General features: G+C 42.1%; 1 protein-coding gene across 1 annotated transcript in view; it reads right to left on the reverse strand.

Annotated features, from left to right (window-relative positions):
• Pcca (propionyl-CoA carboxylase subunit alpha) overlaps nucleotides 1-19,542 on the reverse strand; it is a 359,306-nt gene that overhangs the window by 148,196 nt on the left and 191,568 nt on the right. The window lies entirely within an intron of this gene.

A 19,542-nucleotide genomic window follows, 5' to 3' on the forward strand; every position in this document is an offset into this window, starting at 1 on the left:
CTCAGAAGAGTGAGAACTGTCAAAGAATCATGAAGAACTGCCTAGTCATAACTTCCCCGGTGAGTGGTCTGTAAATCGATCCAGAATAATCTGCTGAATTCCACAGCTGCTGAGGTCAGTACCTGCATACACATCTTTGTAAGCAGAAAAAAGCCCTCAGAAAGTGGACCATTCATCTGAACCCAGTTCAGAAAAATTCCAGCATGGCAAAAAGCTATGTTATGAAAGCACATAGATGTATTCAGTGGTGGTAGACAGACCCAAGATATAGGCAGACTACAAAGGAGCCCTCCCATGGCTCATGAATAAGTCGAGGAAATGATCAGGAAAAGGTGGGGGAAAGAAAGAAAGATGTTTAGACAGATGGCCCACTTAAAATGCCTGAGATAGGGCATAAGCAATTTTAATGAAACTTTAGATCTAGTATATGAATTGTTTCTTATTTTCCTTAACTGAAGAGGAAAAGAAAACAACTCCAAAGAAGACAAAAGTCAGCCATTTGCTGAAAACCTCACTTTCAGCAAGTTCAGACAGGGGAAGGTCACAAGCATGGGTTTTAGTAGTGCAATAAATTCACGTAAAATTCTCCACAGAACCATCAGCTATCAAAATTAATAGAAAAAGCATGCAGGGAACAGATTAAAGGAATTTTAAACAGAAGCCTACTGCCAAACCAAACAAAAATCTATGCCTTATTATGTGAGATCTTACAACAGGGTAACATTAAAGTTCATCACTGTGAAGACAGATAAAAGTAACTTTCAGAGAACCCTTCAAAGCCAGAAACAAGCATGCAGGAGGATCAAGATCCACCTCCATGCAATTTAAAATGTGTGCATCCCAACATATGACACTGTACTACAACCTGTCACAAAACTATCCTGAGAAATCATGAACATCACCAAGTTCAATGTTAGCATTACAGATAATCAGACAAGTGACATCAAATCTAGTACTGAATATGTCAATCACCTATAATTTTACATGTAGGTGCAGATAGGTGCAGATCCCACTTTCTTCTCCATTTCAAAATGCGCATGATTCTCTTGGAAGATTTGGAACTCATGAGTCAAGAAAGCAACTGCGGCTGTCACTGCAAGCTTCAGAGCCCAGCTGACCACGTGTAAGCCTGCGGCCTCCACAAGTGATGGGAACTCTGTGTCTGTTTTGTTATCAGTAAGAATATCTAAATTGTATGTGGATGAAAGGAGATAAGATATCAAGTATCTAGACAAGTTCTTGGCACATTAATGTGCAGTAAAGGTTCCAGCATCTGCACCATGATCTGCTGCAGAAATCTGAAAATCCTCCATTGTTTCAGCAATGCTGTGCAGCTTTTTGAAAGTATGGAAACTGAGCAACACCCAACCACCCTGTTACAGCAGCCACAATCACCAAAATCCAGACCCTACAAGGTACCTGTCATTGTTAATCCTCTCAACTTGATGGAATTCAGAATTTCCATGGCAACACATCTCTGGATGAGCCTAGGAGGGTATTTCCAGAGAGCTGTGACTGAGGCAGGGAGACCGACCTTGAATGTAGGTGACTCCGTGGCCTGTATAAAAGGAGGAAGCCAACCAACCACACAAGAGCATTCACCTCTCTGCTTCCCAAATGAGGATGTGATAAAACCTCACACTCCTGTTCCCATGCTTTGTCCACCATGTCAGACTATCCTCTCAAAACGTTGAGTCAAAATAACTCCTTCTTTCTTCAAGTTACTTTGGTTAAGTATTCTGCCACAGCAACAATTAAGAATAGAGTGTCTATCAATAATACATGGGAAGATGTGGTGCATGCATGCAACCCTGTCATCTACAACAATGAGGATGGAACAGAAGACAGTAAGTGAAACAATCAACTTACAGAGAGACAAATACCAAATGAGCTCAAGCATCAGACATGACACAAGTATTTCATACATTCTAGCTCAAAATTTTTTTTCTGTTTTTTTTTTCTTTTTTCTTTCTTTTTTTTTTTTGGTTTTTTGAGACAGGGTTTCTCTGTGTAGCTTTGCGCCTTTCCTGGAACTCGCTTTGTAGACCAGGCTGGCCTCGAACTCACAGAGATCCGCCTGTCTCTGCCTCCTGAGTGCTGGGATTAAAGGCGTGCGCCATCATCGCCTGGCTCAAATTTCTAAAGGTCTTATAATAAAAACCCATAGCCTAATATTGGAGTAAATGCTAAAAGATCAGAGAGACAAAGGAACAAACCATGTCTTACCTCTACAACTCCTCAGCCTGAAAAAAGCCTCTAGTTGAAAAGGATGCTTCTGTTTAGTTCCTGTCTCCTCACGCCTTACATACCTTTCTCCACCCAGCCATCACTTTCTGGAATTAAAGGTGTGTGTGCTTCCCAGTACTGGGATTAAAGGTGTGTGCCACCACAGCCTGTTCCCAGTACAAAGAAATACAGATATTGAAGATGTTAATGCTAGCTATCCTGGCTAGATCATTTTACACAATGTATATGTATCATAATATAATGTTGCACCCACAGATATAAAAGAAAACAGAAAAAAATGTTATGCAGTTTACATGGTGGAATTCAGCAGTCTGCAGTTCACCTCTGGCCTTGCAGGCAGTCACTTCACACAGCCCCCCAACAGCTGAGCATGGGTTCCACTCTCTTGTCCCAAAGCTTCACTCCAGTGAACCCTGAAGGCATGTATGATGTGAGCTTTTTTGCTCAATATACTTTTGAATTTCCCTCGTGCTTGATGGATACTTTTACAGGAAGGTGTTCTTTTGTACACATGCTAAAACTAGCTCCTCCTTCTGTTGATGGGCATTGAGTTGTCTTCATTTTAGGAGTGTTACAACAAAGCTATTATTAATGTTCTTTGTATAAGTTTTCCCCTCAAAGATCCAGGCAGCAAACTCGGAGCTTCACAAATGCTAGCCAAGCACTGCACCTCTAGACTAATTCCTCAGCCCTGTACAGGAATATTTTTTTAGGACAAATGTTTTGTTTTGTTCCTCTTAGGAACAAAAAATCAAGGAGAACAAATGTTGTAAAATATTATTTCAAGGTGTGTTCCTTTTGTTTATGCTCTGGAACGTTTGTTTAATGATGCAAAGATGTGTTTGATTAAATAAAATTCACCTACAGTCAGGAGGCTGCATCAGCAATCAGCTGACAGGAAGTGATAGGGAGGAGCCAGGTGGAGAAGGGTTGATAAGGAGGGGCAAGGAACGAGGGCTTTTTGGAAGACACGAGCAAGGAGAGGAGGTGAGCTACTTGCTATTCAGCCTCTGAAGTGCAGAATTCCAACTTAACCTTTAGATCTTGAGTTCTTTAGAGAGACAGGGGTTTAGTTAAGTTCTCTTTGTAACTTTGCAAGAGTTGTAGAATTCCCTCCGGCTATGGCCCTTGTGGCCTGACCACTGCTGTTAGCAGTGGAGTTGCTGATTCAGGCTTAAAAGGCAGCAACCATTTTTTAAAAAGGACAAGAAACAAACAAAGCTATGTGGGATGTGGGATGTCAAATCTGTTGCTCTGATTGGTCAATAAATAAAACACTGATTGGACAGTGGCCAGGCAAGAGGAAGTATAGGCGGGACAAGGAGAATTCTGGAAAGTGGAAGACTGAGTCAGAGAAACTGCCAGCCGCCACCATGACAAGCCACATGTGAAGACACTGGTAAGCCACAAGCCATGTGGCAAGGTATAGATTTATGGAAATGGGTTAATTTAAGCTATAAGAATAGTTAGCAAGAAGCCTGCCACAGCCATACAGTTTGTAAGCAATATAAGTCTCTGTGTTTACTTGGTTGGGTCTGAGCGGCTGTGGGACTGGCGGGTGACAGAGATTTGTCCTGACTGTGGGCAAGGCAGGAAAACTCTAGCTACAGCTATGCATTTAATTTTTTGTAAGCTGCCACATCGTTGTCTGAGGTACTGACAGCGCTACACTCAGAAGTGTCCTGCTGTAGCCTCACCACCATTTACTATAGTTAGTCTGATTCTGGCCAGGCTAGTGAATGCCAAACAGCCCACAGCCAGTTCTCTGAGACATGAGACCAACAAGACCATGGCTAACTACAGTTCCAGCCCCACCCTGACCCACGCAATGGAGAGATTTCTAGAAGAAAGCCACTGCAATTCTAGGAAGCTAATGGGAATCCGCAGTGCCTTGCAGTGTTGAGGTCCTCATGAGTCTGCCGGTCATTTGCAGTCAAGGTTTTAGTTATTTTTATCAGTTTCTTATCCTTATTACTGACTTGCGGAAGTTCTTTACTTTGGATACAGACTTTTGTCAGATTTGTGTATTTCAAGTATTCTCCACGGTGGCTTGTATTTTTAATGGTTTTCACTCAGCAGAAGTTTTTTAAGACAGAACTAATATTTTTAGAGGTTTGAGTTGCAGAAAAGCGCAGAAGCACAGGGTCCCCACATACTCCTCACCATTCCATCCTCCTCCTCCTCCTCCTCATCTCACTAGCAGCTCCTTAGGGCAGCACATTACTAGACTTGATGAGCTGACATCAGTGCACTCCCAAGGTCTATGTGACTTTAGCAACCCCTGTGACACACGTTTATGATGGCAAGTGTATTAGTTACCTTGTCACTGCTGTGACAACTTAGGGAAGGATGGGTGTGTTTTCGCTCACGGCTTGGGGTACAAGCCACTCTGGAGGGGAAGGCAAAGGTGAGATAGGCTCTCACTGTGGTGGCAGGTGCATAAAGTAGCTGCTCACAGCACATCAAGTAGTGAGAGATGAAGGCTGTACTCAGCTCACAGTCTCCAGGCCATGGGATGGTGCCACCCACATACAGGGTAGGTTTTCCATCCTCCGTTAATTCTCTCTGCAAACACACATAGGGGCACACCCAATGGTTTATCTCTTAGGTGATTATAAATGCAGTCAAACTGACCATCAAGATTAAACATTCCTTATACTCACCCTTACAGTATCCTACTGAATAGTTTCCTTGCCCTAAATATTCCATATCTACCTTTTAATCCTCTCGCCCCTAAACACCTAGCAACCACTGATCCTTACAGTCTGTGCATGTGCTTCTCATCAGAACACCATGTAGCTAGAACCATACAGAGTGCTGCCTTCCAGACAGGCTTCTTTTACTCAGCAGCACACAATTAGGGGTGTGGTGTCTTTGCAGCCAGCAAGCTCACAGTTTACTGTATTTGGTTTATAAGACTGGTTGCTTCTCTGGGCAATTATGAACAAAGCTGCTATAAGTACTCATGCAGGATTCCCACTTATTATTATTAATGCCAAGGACCACCACTGCTTGATCTTATGTTTCAAGGACATTCAGTAGTGTAGGAAGTTGCCAAATCATTAGCCCAAGTGGTTGTGTCATTTTGTACTCCCGCTGCAGTGAATAAGACTTCCTCCAGCACCCACGCTCATCCTTGGCAGTACTTGGGGTCTTGAGTGTTCTGGGTTATAGACGTTCTAACAGGTATGGCATGGCAACTTGTTTTGTGGGTTGTTTTTGTTGTTGTTTTTAACTACACTAGGTTTCAAAAGACACATTTTCTTGTAGTTTTGTTTGTCTATGTGTGGGCATATGACACAGTACACATGTAAAGGTCAGAGGACTTCTTAGGCCTCTCCTCCCACCACGTGGGTCTCTCACCCACCATTTCCTGAACTCTTCTAGAAGATGTACACACAGACCTATGACTGACTTCTAGGTTTCTTACGAGGAGAGGGTGGAGGTCTTTCCAGGAGATGTTGTAGGCCACATATCACACCTTTGTTACTCATGTCTCAAGCTCCCTCTGCACAGCCAGAAATATTCCAAGTCAGCACTCTCCTCCTGGAGCTTAGACCCGTGTCAGTCTAGACTTAGCAGAAGGCAGGGACTCCCTTCATTTATGCTCGTCCCATCTGAGCATACGCAGAGTTAATGTTGAGTGTTTCTTCATCACACACACAAGTCTTGAGTCTCTTTTGTTCAACTTATGTCTGTTTTAGAATATGACGAATTCCTTACAGTCTTCTTAAATGACCTAGTAAGTTGTTCTGAAAAGTCTTGCTTTCCAATCTTTATAATTTTTGCTTAATTATTTTAATGTTATGTTAAAGGGAACATTGATTCCTTTTCATTGATTTTAGTCTTGGTGGAAATGCAATTTATACTTGACTTTTAATCCTACAACTTTCCTAAATGTGTTTAGTTGAGATTTGCTTTGATTCCTATGCTAATGATTATAACCTCTCTGAACACAAAGTATTCATTTTTCTTCTCTGCTTGTCTTAATTTGCTTTTTTTTCTTTTTATTTCAATGATTAGGATGCTGAAAAAAATATTAAATGATTTATTTTTATCTTTGTGTATGTGTTTGTGTCTGTGTATGTCACAAGTGTGTGGGTGCCCACAAAGGCCATTCAGATTCCCTAGCATTGCAATTACAGGAGGCTGTGAGCTTCCATATGGGTGCTAAGAATCAAGGCAGATCCTCTGGAACAGCAGCAAGTGCTCTTAAGTTCTGAGCCATCTCTCCAACCCCTTAGTCTTGATATCCAGTGTATTTTTCTGACATTTCATGCCTTGTTCTCTCTGTCCTTTTCTGTTGTGACTCCCAACACGTGTGCTACCTTTCTTGATATCTCCCAAATCACTGAAGCTGTCTTCAATTTTTTAAAACATATATGCTGAGATATATTTGACATAAAAAAAAAAAAAAAGACAAATAGACAAAACCTGGGCCTGGACAGACAGCTCAGTGATCAAAGTTCTTGCTGTGTCAGCAAAAGGAATGAGGCTCAGATCCCCAGAACTAGCATCAGCCAGACAAGCATGGAAGCCTATCTGTAATCCAAGAGCTCAGGAAGAGAAAGGATCTCCTAGCAAGCTGGCTGGTAAGACTAGCTGGATCAGTGAGCTCTGGGTTTGATTGAGAGACCCTGCCTCAGAGAAGGTCAAAGAACCTTGGAGGCAGATTCCTGACATATGCTTCAGATCTCCACACCCACATGCACACATGTATACCCAGACACATGTAAACACACATACATATATATATATATATATGAAAAGAAGAAAACTTGTAATATTTAAGGTCATAACGTGTAAGTTTGGACATATATATATGTCTCTGATACCAACTACTATAATCGTGGTGTGAAATCTACCTTAGATTTCCAATAAAGACCCTTTTGTGTTTATTCAGTGTCTGAAATTTCATTTGATCTTTTTCAGACGGTATATAATCTCATTCCTCTACCTTCAGAACTACACATTCTTCCTTCTGTCACCACAAGCCTGCTTCCCAATGTCCTGATCAAATTGTCCATGGCAGATATGACATTTTATACCTGGAATTTCACTTCATACATTCTTATCACTTCCATTCCTATGCTTGATTCCTGTTCGGTTCTTTCATATGTTTTCTCTAATACTTGAAAAGAATTTGAATCCCTACTATAAAGTCCTTAACTATGATTCTAGTCAGTCTTCAGAGGTGTGGGGCGGTGGGGGGGGCATACATTTTGTTATCTTCTTGAGTGGTCTTTATTACAGCAGGCACTGAAGTTACTAATTGGTAACTGAAGTTGAAGCCTTGTTTGTATGTCATGTAAGGATATGTCTATTAGGTTTTGTTCTTAATAAATCACACATCCAAGCTACTGATTCCAGAAACAGTCTTTTCTCCAGAGGAGTAGCCCCTCCAGGGTTTTAATGGAAAGCTTGAAGTATTTACAAGACCCTCCAACTGGTAAGATTCAAAATTCCAAGCACCATCATCACATTCCTTGGTATGCAATTGAAATTCAAGCTCTCTGTTCACTCATCATTCCAGCAAGTTCTCCATGCTGAGTTCCCTGGAGTTTTCATGCACACACATTTCAAGGGGCAGTCAATCAATAATTTCCAGTAGGAAACTCCTCTGTCTATTGCCCCCATTTTGCCATGATATTCTGCTTGATGTCAGGAACTCCTGACAGTCCTGAGTATCTTCTCTGAGACTTGAGGACCACAGACAGTGCCTACCTGTTTAAGTTCTAACCATCCTGATGGCTTTGACAGCGACCACAAACAAATGTGCACCTCATACACTGTTGTTCCTGACAGGACAGACTTGTAGGAAGTATGAGCGAGGCTTTTCTGACTGGAAAGTTTATCTCTTGTGGGAAGCCAGTGTCAGGTATGTATGTACATATGTATGTATCTGCGCGGGAGACCAACTCCATGGCTTGTTACGTGAGTTAGATAAGTACTCTACCAGTAAACTGCACCATATCCTGCTGGTTCCAATCTTTTCCCCATCCATTTTGGTATCTGCTGAGGAATGAACTCCTTATCTTATTGAGGATACAGTTCATGTGATAAATCATTTTTCTCTTACTGCTTACAAAATTCTTCCTGTTTTTAGTGTTGAGGTGTGTCTTTCTTTGACTTTATCATGCGTGTACTTTATTAACATTCTTGGTTCTGCAGAATAATACTATTTATCAAAGTTGGGTAAATTTAACTAGAATTTCTTTAAATTCTTTTTCTGCTCCTTTCTCCTCTCCTTCTGGAACTATGAGCAGATCCATGTGGCTAGACTGATTGTGTCCTTCTAAATCTCTAAGTCTTTTTAACTTTTCTTCATTTTTCTTTCATTTGACATAGTGGATCATCTTTTTTTTTAAGAAATTTTTTCATTTATTTTACATACCAACCACAGATCCCCCTCTCATCCCTGCTCCCCCATCCCCCCATCCCCTCCTCTGAAAGGGTAAGTTCTCCCATGGGGAGTCAGCAAAGCCTGGTACATTCAGTTGAGGGAGGACCAAGCCCCTCCTCCCTGCATCAAGGCTAAGCAAGGCATCCCACTATAGATAATGGACTCCAAAAAACCAGCTTATGCACTAGGGATAGCTGATCCCACTGCCAGGGGCCCCTCAAACAAATCAAGCTACACAACTGTCTCCAAATGCAGAGGGCCTAGTCCAGTCCCATGCAGGCTCCACATTTGTCAGTCTAAGTGAGTTCCTGTGAGCTTGGTTCAGTTGTCTCTGTAGATTTTCCTGTCATGATCTTGAGCCCCCCCCCTTTTTCATATAGTCCCTCCTCCCTCTCTTCAACTGGACTCCTAGAGCTTGGCCTGGTGCTTGGCTGTGAATCTCTGCATCTGCTTCTATCAGTTACTGGATGAAGGCTCTATGTTGACAGTTAGGGTAGTCACCAATCTGATTACCAGGGTAGGCCAGTTCAGGCACCCTCACCACTGTTGCTAGTAGTCTAACCTGGGGTCGTCCTTGTGGGTTCCTGGGAATTTCCCTAGCACCAGGTTTCTCCCTAACCCCATAACGTTTCCCTCTATCCAGATATCTCTTTCATTGCTCTCCCACTCCGTCCCTCCCCCAGCTCAACTATCCCATTCCCTCATGTTCCTATTTCCCCATCTCCTCCCCTCTATTGCCCCACCACCAGTTTACTCCGGAAATCTCATCTATTTTTCCTTCCCAGGGCGATCCCTGCATCCCTCTTAGGGTCCTCCTTGTTAGCTAGCTTCTCTGGTTGTAGTCTGGTTATCCTTTGCTTTATATCTAGTATCTACTTATGACATAGTAGATTACCTTAATTGACATATCTTAACATTTGAAGACTCCTCTGCCACCTCAAATCCATATGGTTTTGTTTTAAGCATTATCTTTTTATCTAAAATTGTTACTTGCCATTTTATTATTTCAATTTTTATGGATATCTTCCATCTTGTCAATCATGGTTACTATACAACTCTTTAATTCTTCACAACTCACCTCATTTATTTCCTTGAATAAATTGAATTTTTTTAAAGTTTACATGTATGTACATGTGCCTGTGAGTTTATGTGTACCATGTGCTGTAGGTGCCTGAGGAAGCCAGAGGGTATTAGCTCCCCTACAACGGGAGTTAGAGGCGGCTGTGAGGTAAGAGCTGGGAACTGAACCCAAGTCCTTAGCATGCACTGTAAGTACTCTTAACTGCCATTCCATCTCTCTGAGCACTTGGAATACATTTAAAATAGTTCACTTAGATCACTGCATAATAAGTCTAACACCTAGACTCCCTCCTGGACAGTTTCAACTAACTCCATCTTTAGAGCAGAGCACACTTTCATGTTTTTTTACATGCCGTTACCCATGGCTGAAAACTGTGGACATTTTAGATAGAAAATGTGGCAAAGGTGAAATTTAGATTTTTTTTTTCTACCCTCTGGAAAACAACCTAGACATCTCTCTTCTATGCGGGCACTGTACCAGAGTGGGTAACCACCTGTCTTACTTGACTTTTTAAAGGAAGGGACGACTCCTGCACTTGTCATAAACTCACGCATCTTATCACATGGGCACTCTCTGAGACTTTTGGAATGACCTAATAAGTAATTTTGAAGACAAAGGTCATCATCATAAAAAGAAGGATTTACTTAGAGAAGGAGACCATTGTGAAGTAGATGGTCTTAACACTGGTCAGCTAGGCCAATGCTACCTGGATCCACACAACCTCAAGAGAACAAATTAGAATTTCTCCACAGAGAACCAAACTGAAGACAAGAATACATTAAAATATGCCTCTAAGTCAGCTGACCTGAGCTCGTGGGAGCTCATCAACTCTGGACCGACAGCTAGGGAGCCTGCATGGGACCGACCTAGGCCCTCTGAATGGGTGTGACAGATTCTGTAGCTTGGTCTGTTTGTGGGGCCCCTAGCAGTGGAACTATGAACTGTCCCTGGTGATTGAACTGGTTTTGGGGAACCCATTCCCTATGCTGGATTGCCTCACCCAACCTTGATGCAGGGGGAGGAGCTTAGTCCTGCCTCAACTTTGATATGCCATGATTTGTTGACTCCTATAGGAGGCCTGCCCTTTCTGAATGGAGATGGAGGAGGAGTGGATGGGGGAGAGGAGGTGTAGAGGGAAGGGGGGATGGGAGGAGAGTACGGAGGGGAAACTGGTTGGTATGTAAAATAAATGAAAAAAATTAATAAAAAATGTCTCTAACATATACACTTCAAAGTTTAAAAAAAAGACAGTGAATGAAAAGCAATAACACAGGAAGCTTAACTCAGTTTGTCCATCTATTACTAAGAAAGCATTAGTAAATATAGAGAAGGATCTAAGTATAAACATGAACAACTACATGTAAATATCTTTTCAAACAACCATACTTTCAAACAATATGGTTCATTAGTCTCCCATTATTTTCCCTAGAGCTTTATTTATACTTCTTAGTATTTTCCAGAGTTCACAGAAGTTATTGCTAGAACAGAATTCACTGAAATCGTTACGTGGGGGGAAGATGAAAAGGCAAGTGAACACAAGTCTAGTGGGTCAGGGTTCCAGAGACTCAGACTCAAATGTGGGCATTCCCATCTGCACTAATCTGAGTTACTTCAGAGAAATGCAACGCCGACGTGAGCCGACAAGCAAATAGTTATGAACACAGCCCTAAAGTCAAGCTCTTAGAACAACCTTTCATCTCATTCTGGCCCATCTCATGACTCCATCTGTCATTAAACACCTAAGTCATTATGTTCTTTCTGCATAAATACAGGAAGAAGCAAGCTAAAAAATTAAGCACTATCTTCAAAAGATCTATTTCCCATTAGTACCAATTCCATTACTCGTTTAAATACTGCATTTTTCTCCCTGACAAATCTCTCTAAACCAATTTTAAATTCTTTTTGGGAACAAAGCTGAACATAAATATACAAATACTGCTCCATTCCCCACTGAAAATTACTTTGCACAGATCAGCTAACTTGGATTTTTAACAATCATCTTTGTATTATGCAAATTAATCTTTTGACATTTTCTTATAAATGCACTGATGGTGTTGATTTAGTTTCAATTCAAAAATCAGAGATTTCATTACCCTATAAAACATATCCAGAGTTCAAAGTATTTAATGGGGGTTAAACAAAATGCAAACATTTAATGCAACATTAAGCATGTGAAATAAAAACTTGATTGCCTAAAGAAAGCATGCTATGCTGTTACCCTGGTGACAGGTTAAAAAAGGGATTGTGAGATGAATAGCTGTATGATATGAAATTAAAATGTTTCACATCGAACAATCCAAAATGAATTGGGAAAGGTTAGAGTAGAGGAGAGAGAAATCAATTCTCCAATGGCAATAGTGAATGGGAAGGAGAATGAATGGGATTTGCCAGTGGGGTGCAACAGCCACGGAGTGTCCTGCAGCCTCATGATTACAATAACACTGATGAAGTGTGCAAGGCTTCTGGAGCCAGGGCAGGGAGACAGGGACGCTCCTACAATAGCAGGCTGCTCCGACACTCAGTCCCTACAGGACAACTGAAGAGAAATGCTTGTAAAACGTGGTATTCAGCAAAAAAAAATTACAGATGTGTCATCTTACACACTTACAGTTTTGAGCTCACTTACATGCTTGAGCTCACTGCAACTTCTAACTCAGCCAAAACACAGTCACAGTAAAAAGCTGGAAACATTGTAGCAGAAGCAGTAAGAGCCAACAGGAAATGTGTGTTTGCTCAGATAGATGTGTGTGTGTGCTTCCAAAGATGCTGCATGACCTTGTGTGTTTGGAAATAAGTATAAAGTCAGCCACCAATCCGCCAACGTCATTGTAAAACAATGTGATCTGCCCGAGAACATACATGAATCAAGTGTGATAAAGTTGTTTTATTCATAGCTCGTGTAAATGTGATACAATACGACATATCCTTTTAAATTCAGAAAACTAAATTAAACCTCCTATAATGCGAACTACACAACAATATTGGCTTTTCCTTAGAAATGATTTCACAAAGCTACTTTTTCTGTGCTCCTTTCCCCAATTACTCGTCAATGGTTAAAACCCTATTTGAAACCTAAAACTCCCCCTCCAGATGGAAACTTAAGAACAAGTGAACAAACTACATCTGAGACCAGGAAAGGCCACTGGTTTTCAATAGCAAGAAAAACCTCAGATAATTGCATCTGTCAGGCAGAAATCACTAGGACATTGATTCTCCATTTTATCAGGAAGCCAGATGAGGAAAGAATGTACAACACAGATGTCAACACAGCAATAACACAGAGAGGGAATTCACAAGAATGCAATTTTCCCTTTCAGGATTATGGTTGAAAGGGTTAAACTGGGGCAGGCTGTGTGGCTGTTCAGATGCCTGAGATGTCCCACGAAGCCAGAGCACAGGGCAAGGTTACACACTGATCCACACAGGCTAGGCCAGCCCTAACATCAAGGAATGCCTTACTTCCACGTTGTGGGCCCAACTGTTTTCATCAGTATTATCACTGGCCATCATAAAATTCTGGTTTCTGAGACTTTAATATCTGAACCAGTACTGGAGAGAAATTATGGGCATAAAGTAAAATCTGTGACCTCATTCAATTCAAGCAGGCTCTGAGCTGAAGAAGCCTTGGGCAGCCACCCCATCCAACGCTGTCACTATTCAGACAGTAAAAGGAAGGCAAAGGCTGAAACAGTTTGGCAAAACTGTTTGTACCATCTTACCATGTAGCTGAGACCAAACTCCTGGCACCTTACTAGGTGCTGGTCTCACTGGCTGCACCATGTCAACCGTTCACAGTTCAGGGCTGGGTGAGGGAGCCAAAACAACCAAAGCAACCCATAATTTCTATCCTGAAAAATCTGACAAGGGATATGCCATAAATCAAAGGCCTTTGGTGTGTGCATTTTCAATGAGTAGGAGATGTACAACACAATGGGGGTATATCATCACACTCTGTAAGGTGTCATCATGCAAATTACCTCTCTGGGTTTATTATTTCTATTTCAATCATATGCTAATTTTTAAAGTGTTAATTCACAGTTTTTAAAAACTGAAGTACAATTTTGAAGTATAATTAATGGCAAAATGTTAACAATGTAATTTTTTTTAAAAAAAAAAAAAAGTCATCTTTTTAAGTGGAATGTTCCCTTTTCTATAAAGTCAAAGTAAAGCACACGACTTTATACATCTGTATCCTTCTGCCTCCACCTCCCAACTGCTGGGACTGCAGACCTGCACCGGTCCACAGGCTCATTATGCCCGGCTCTCTGCCCTCTTCTGCTCCTTCTCAACTTCTTCCTCTGCTGTGTTCTCCCCATCGTAAAGAGTTACGGGTGCTGGAGAGCCCCAGGGCTCAGACTTGGGCTGCAGCTATCTCTCACTGGCCTCCTGGCCTCCATTTTTGCACAATTACGATTGTTTCTGACTCTGCAGCCAGGAAATCTTGTTGGTGCCTGCACCACAGCAAGCGGCTTGCTGAAACCCTGCCCTGCTCCCCACTCCCCCGGCACCACCTTCATGTAACCCTCATTTAAGTACCACTGTCCTTCCCTGTCCCACTCGGAAGGAGGGGAAGGAAAACAGAAGATAACATGTGACTTAGTTAGGGTTTCTAGTGTTACAATGAAACACCATGATCAAAAAGCCAGTTGGGGGGAAAGGCTTTCTTTGGCTTACACTTCTGTGGTGATATTGTGTTCCCAATATATCGTGCACCCTAATAACCTTATCTGGGGTCAGAGAACAGAACAGCCACTAGACAGACGTAGAAATTGTGGCACTCACACCTTTAATCCTAGCATTCCAGGGGCAGAGATCCATCAGGATCTTTGTGAGTTCAAAGCCACACTGGAAACAATTAGGCGTGGTAACAAGAGCCTTTAATCCCAGGAAGTAATGGCAGAAAGCAGAAAGGTATTTAAGGCATGAGGAACATTAACTATGCTGGTTAAGCTTTCAGGCTTTCAAGAAGCAGTTCAGCTGAGATCCATTTGGATAAGGACTCAGAGGCTTCCAGTTTGAGGAAACAAGATCAGCTGAGGAATTGGCAAAGTGAGGTAGCTGCAGCTTGTTCTACTTCTCTGATCTTTCAGCATTTAACCCATTACCTGGCTTCAGGTTTGTTTTTATTAATAAGACCTTTTAGAGATTCCTGCTACATACTTCCACATCAGTTCATCATCGAATAAAGTGAGGACAGGAACTCAAACAGGGCAGGAAACTGGAGGCAGGAGCTGGTGCAGAGGGCATGGAGGAGTGCTGCTTACTGACTTGCTCCCCATAACTTGCTCACCCTGCTTTCTTACAGAACCCAAGACCACCAGCCCAGGGATGGCACCACCCAAAATGGGTTGAGTCTGCCCCCATTGATAGCTAATTAAGAAAATGCCCTACAGCAAGAACTTATGGAGGCATTTTAATTAGGGTTCCTTCCTTTCAGATGACTCTAGCTTGTGTCAAGTTGACATAAAACTATCCAGAACAACATGGAGGGAAGGAGGGAGGGAGGGAGGGAGGAAGGAGGAAGGAATGAGGAAGGAGGGAGGGAGAGAAGGAGGGAAGAAGCATTGTTTTAGTTGATTATTCAGTACATGTTCCACACACACCACAAAAAAATTAGTTCAAAGAAAAAAATCATCAAACTGATGTGGAGGCTCATATCTATTATAATCCCAGAAACAGGAGGACTGCTGTGAGTTCAAAATCAGCCTGGACTACATAGCCAGTACCAGACCTGCCAGGACTCTACAGCAAGACTGTGGCTCAAAATAAAACAAAAAGATATGGGAAAGGGGCTTCTCATATCCAATACTCTTGGCAAGAACTGGTTTAGGTGCTGACACATGGTTGTATTCTGAGGATTTAGAAGTCAGTACCTGGGTAACTTCTGGGAAAACTGCCCAGTTCTCCCCAGCTTCTTACAGATGGCACAGTCCTTTAAACCTGACCTCACAGACCTGGCTCCTGGAGCTGCTTCTTCCACCTTATGATACATAAGGACAGGACCACCATGGAGAATGGCCTCAGCTAACCACACTCTGAGCTGTCCTTTCCCAGCCTCCTGTTCTTGCTCAGTGACATGTTAGGGCATCTGTCTGGATCAGGACTTCTGTTACCTGCACACAGAAGCTTCTAGGTGATTGGAGATGTCAATGAAAAGTGCTCACTCTGTGAGACATTTCCTCAATTAAGGTCCCCTCTTCCCAAGTGACTCTAGCCTATGTCAAGTTGAGGAACTACTAGGCAGCAAAAGGGCAAAGGAGGAAAAGCAAGGGAACAAAATAAGGCCAGTGAAATTTAGTTAACTTCTATGTATCTGCAATAATAGCACTTTTATAAGCCTAGAGTCAGCACTTACTCTCAAAGACCTTGAGATAAATGCAATGTGTGAAAACAGGTAACACTGCCCTTGCCCCTTACAGCATGGCTTAGGCCAGAGGACTACCTCTAAAGGGGAACAGGGCTTTCTCTTCACCTGCCTCTTCCTCACTCTTAAGAATACCAAGCATGCTTTCTGCTCTGTAAGTTACATGGCTTAGCAGAAAACCCAGGTGACAGCTTCAGAGCTACAAACCTTACGAAGATGAATTACAGAGAAACGCTGCCGCCAGAGGGAAGGAGATAGGACATCTCTCTGAAGGCAGGTGGCCTCCTCACCAGCATCTGAGAAGCCTGAGGGGCAGAGCTGGGCCTGCCCAGGGCAAGGTAAGTTCCACTGACTGCTCCACAAGCTGGGTTTAGAGCTGAGGAGAGCAGGTATTTCGGGCATATATAAACATTACCAAAAGGGACTAAAGGATTCTCATTGTTATTTTTCCTTCTAACAATTATTAGTTAGTACAACAAATTACTATACCAAACCACCATGCCAGTAAAATCATGTCAGATCCACCAAAGAGAAAGCATTCCTTCAACAGAATTTTAATATTCACCTCTGCTAATTAAGCATTTTTATTTTTAACTTTATTTTGGATCTAGGGACAGTGCTCCAGGCCTCAGCTCTGAGTGACTGACACCCCCAAGCCCCAGAGTGTTAAGAATTACAAAGGAGCATAACTACACAGTAAATCAGTATGTGTGTAAGAGTTGTGTTCTGCACACTTACAGGCATCCCAAGAAGCGTACTATTGTCTCTGACATTAACTTGCCTTTTTTCCCCAGAAATGCCCTCTACCACTTTACTATCTAAATACTATGGTACATAGTAATGTCTTTTTCCAAGTCATAAATGATGAAAGAGTAAAAACCACAGAGAAATTGGAAAAATAAGATCAGCAGCCAAAACAAGCAAGCCAGAGGAAGGGCTGTGAGCTACTGGTTTGGAAGCGAAAACACTGCATGGTGGAGCCACACCTGGAGAGTGACATGCCACTCCATTCCCAAGCCAATCATAAAAACAGCCTCAGAAGCCAGGCTGTGAAGGTTCAAATAGCAGACCTAAGCTTGGCGGAGGCATCAGGCCCCTCCATAGCAAACCTGTAACTGTGGAGAGCCTCTGTTGTTAACGGTGGTGATAGTTTAAGAGCATTTTGGCCTAAGTAAGTGGTAAGTTCCACAGAAAATCAACTCACTAAAAAGGAACAGTGCCATTGAAAATATACGTATGCACGATTATCTGCATAACAACTCTAATCTGTGTATTTCACTTATGTGATTCTTCCCCCTTATAAAAAGACAATGAGTTCAACAATATGACATGCAAAGTTATAAAAGTAGCAATGATGAAATTTACAATTTGGGGTAGAAATTCTGCAGAAATCAAACACAAAGGAAGATAGTCACTGAAGGCAGCACCAAATCGAGGTGAGGCAACCGAACTTTCTGACAGAGACACTTGGCACATATGTCTCTGGGGGCGTAAGCCACACAGGAGCAGCATTTCATTGAAGTACACAAGTAAAACTTGTCTATTTGTGCCTGGAAATTTCCCTTAAAACATTAACAACTGGGGCAGGTGGGTAATGCATAGAGAGGAAATGGGGGGGGGTACTTTTTTATGACTGTGGAAGCTGAGTAATGATTAGATGGGGCTCTACCTACTATCATAAGTTGCAGATGTTTAAATACCTCTAAAACTTAACTTTTCCAAAGAATCGTTAGTAAATAATCACAATATAATACTGTAGTTTTTTAATCAAAAAAGATTAAGAGCTGAAAATATAGCTCTGGCCCTGGACTTAAAGCTTGAACTGCAAAAAAAAACAGAGCACAAGGAGCTGCTTGTCAACTGTGTTACTAGGATGACTCTAATTATGCAAAATGCACCCCCCCCCAAAAAAAAAAAAAAAAAAAAAAAAAAAAACACTGCAATGTTTCTGTGACTGCTAACAAAGTCTGGGGTTAACTCAATTTTCACTTTTCATACTTTCAGTCCTCTTCAGAGTCTGACACAGAATAAACGAGCATATTTATTTCCTTTAAATAAAAGCCAACACAACTCCTAAAAGCCACATCATTTCACATTTAACTACTTAGGACTTCTGAGGTAACAGTAATCCAAATAATAGGAGAGTGAGGGCAGAAATATCACAGTCATTTAAAAAGTAACCACAGACAACATGAGGTTAAGACTCTCTCCTGAGCACACCCCCTGCTGGAGCAGCACAGGCCCACAGGCCCCAGCGGAGCAGGGCTGCCGAGATGAAAAGGGCCATTGTGTTCACAAAGCACACAGCAAACCATGAGGCTGCTGAGCACGTGAAATACGGCCAGTGATGGAGGAAGGGGGTTTTCAGTTTAACCTTACCAGCACATGTGGCTCCTAACTTCCACACTAGACTGCAGGGCAACCGAGGAGAGCAGTTATCCTATTCATGGCTCTGCGGACCACGCTCCCTCTCCTGCCAACCATCTGGAGTTTACTGAACCACTGCCACACCCCCTCTCCAAATAGCTACTGAATCATTACTTCTAAAAAGATTGTACACTGAGCTTCTAGCACTTTCTCTGAAGAAGTAGCATAAATGAACCCCATTAAGTACTAAGATGCAACTGCACACAACTTTGATACTTGTCTACTTTCTCAGAGGCGCCCTGATCAGCTGAACAGAGCTGTTTGGCCACCGTCTATCACCGCCCCACTCTCTCATTGTTCCTCTTGCAGAAAAGCAAAAGGAAAGTATAATAGTGCAGTTCTAGCAACACCACAGCTTTCCTTATAAGGGTTACTCTAGCAAGCATAGCTTTATGATCAGTGACCCCATCGCTGAAAAACAGCATTGCCCATGAGATTTTTGTGCTTATGCTATCAGAAGGTGTGTGTCCCCTTTCACCTGGGTCACCAGAAAGTTAAAAGTTATCCTTGGGTTACAGATAACCATCTCATGGTGTTAACCCCACCCTTCAGCTTCCAATTTCTGACATGTATGTATTAACCACTGAGATTGGTTCCTAATGCTGTATAGTGAACATTTTTCGAGACTAGCAAATTAATAAAATAGAAATAACCAATGCAAACTAAGCTGAACAAAATTCTCAGAACAAAAATATCAGAGTGGCTTCTTACCTCTACTGATGTCTAAATTAAACAGCTAAGATACTCTTTTCCAAGTTAAAAAAAAAAAAAAGGAAGGAGGAAGGAAGGAAGGAAGGAAGGAAGGAAGGAAGGAAGGAAGGAAGGAAGGAAGGAAGGAAGGAAGGAAGGAAGGAAGGAAGGAAAGGGAAGGGGGAAAAGAGGGAAAGGGGGGAAAGGGAGGGAAAGGAGGGGAAAAGAGGAAGGGAAGGAAAGGAGACTAATGTATTCACAGCACCACATTGTGTTTACTGTGAGCTTACTGTGCTTCCCCAAAGACCCTGAGAAGATCAAGAGCCAAGA

The sequence above is a fragment of the Peromyscus leucopus genome, chromosome 9 (genome assembly GCF_004664715.2).
Source record: "Peromyscus leucopus breed LL Stock chromosome 9, UCI_PerLeu_2.1, whole genome shotgun sequence".
Lineage (NCBI taxonomy): Eukaryota > Metazoa > Chordata > Mammalia > Rodentia > Cricetidae > Peromyscus > Peromyscus leucopus.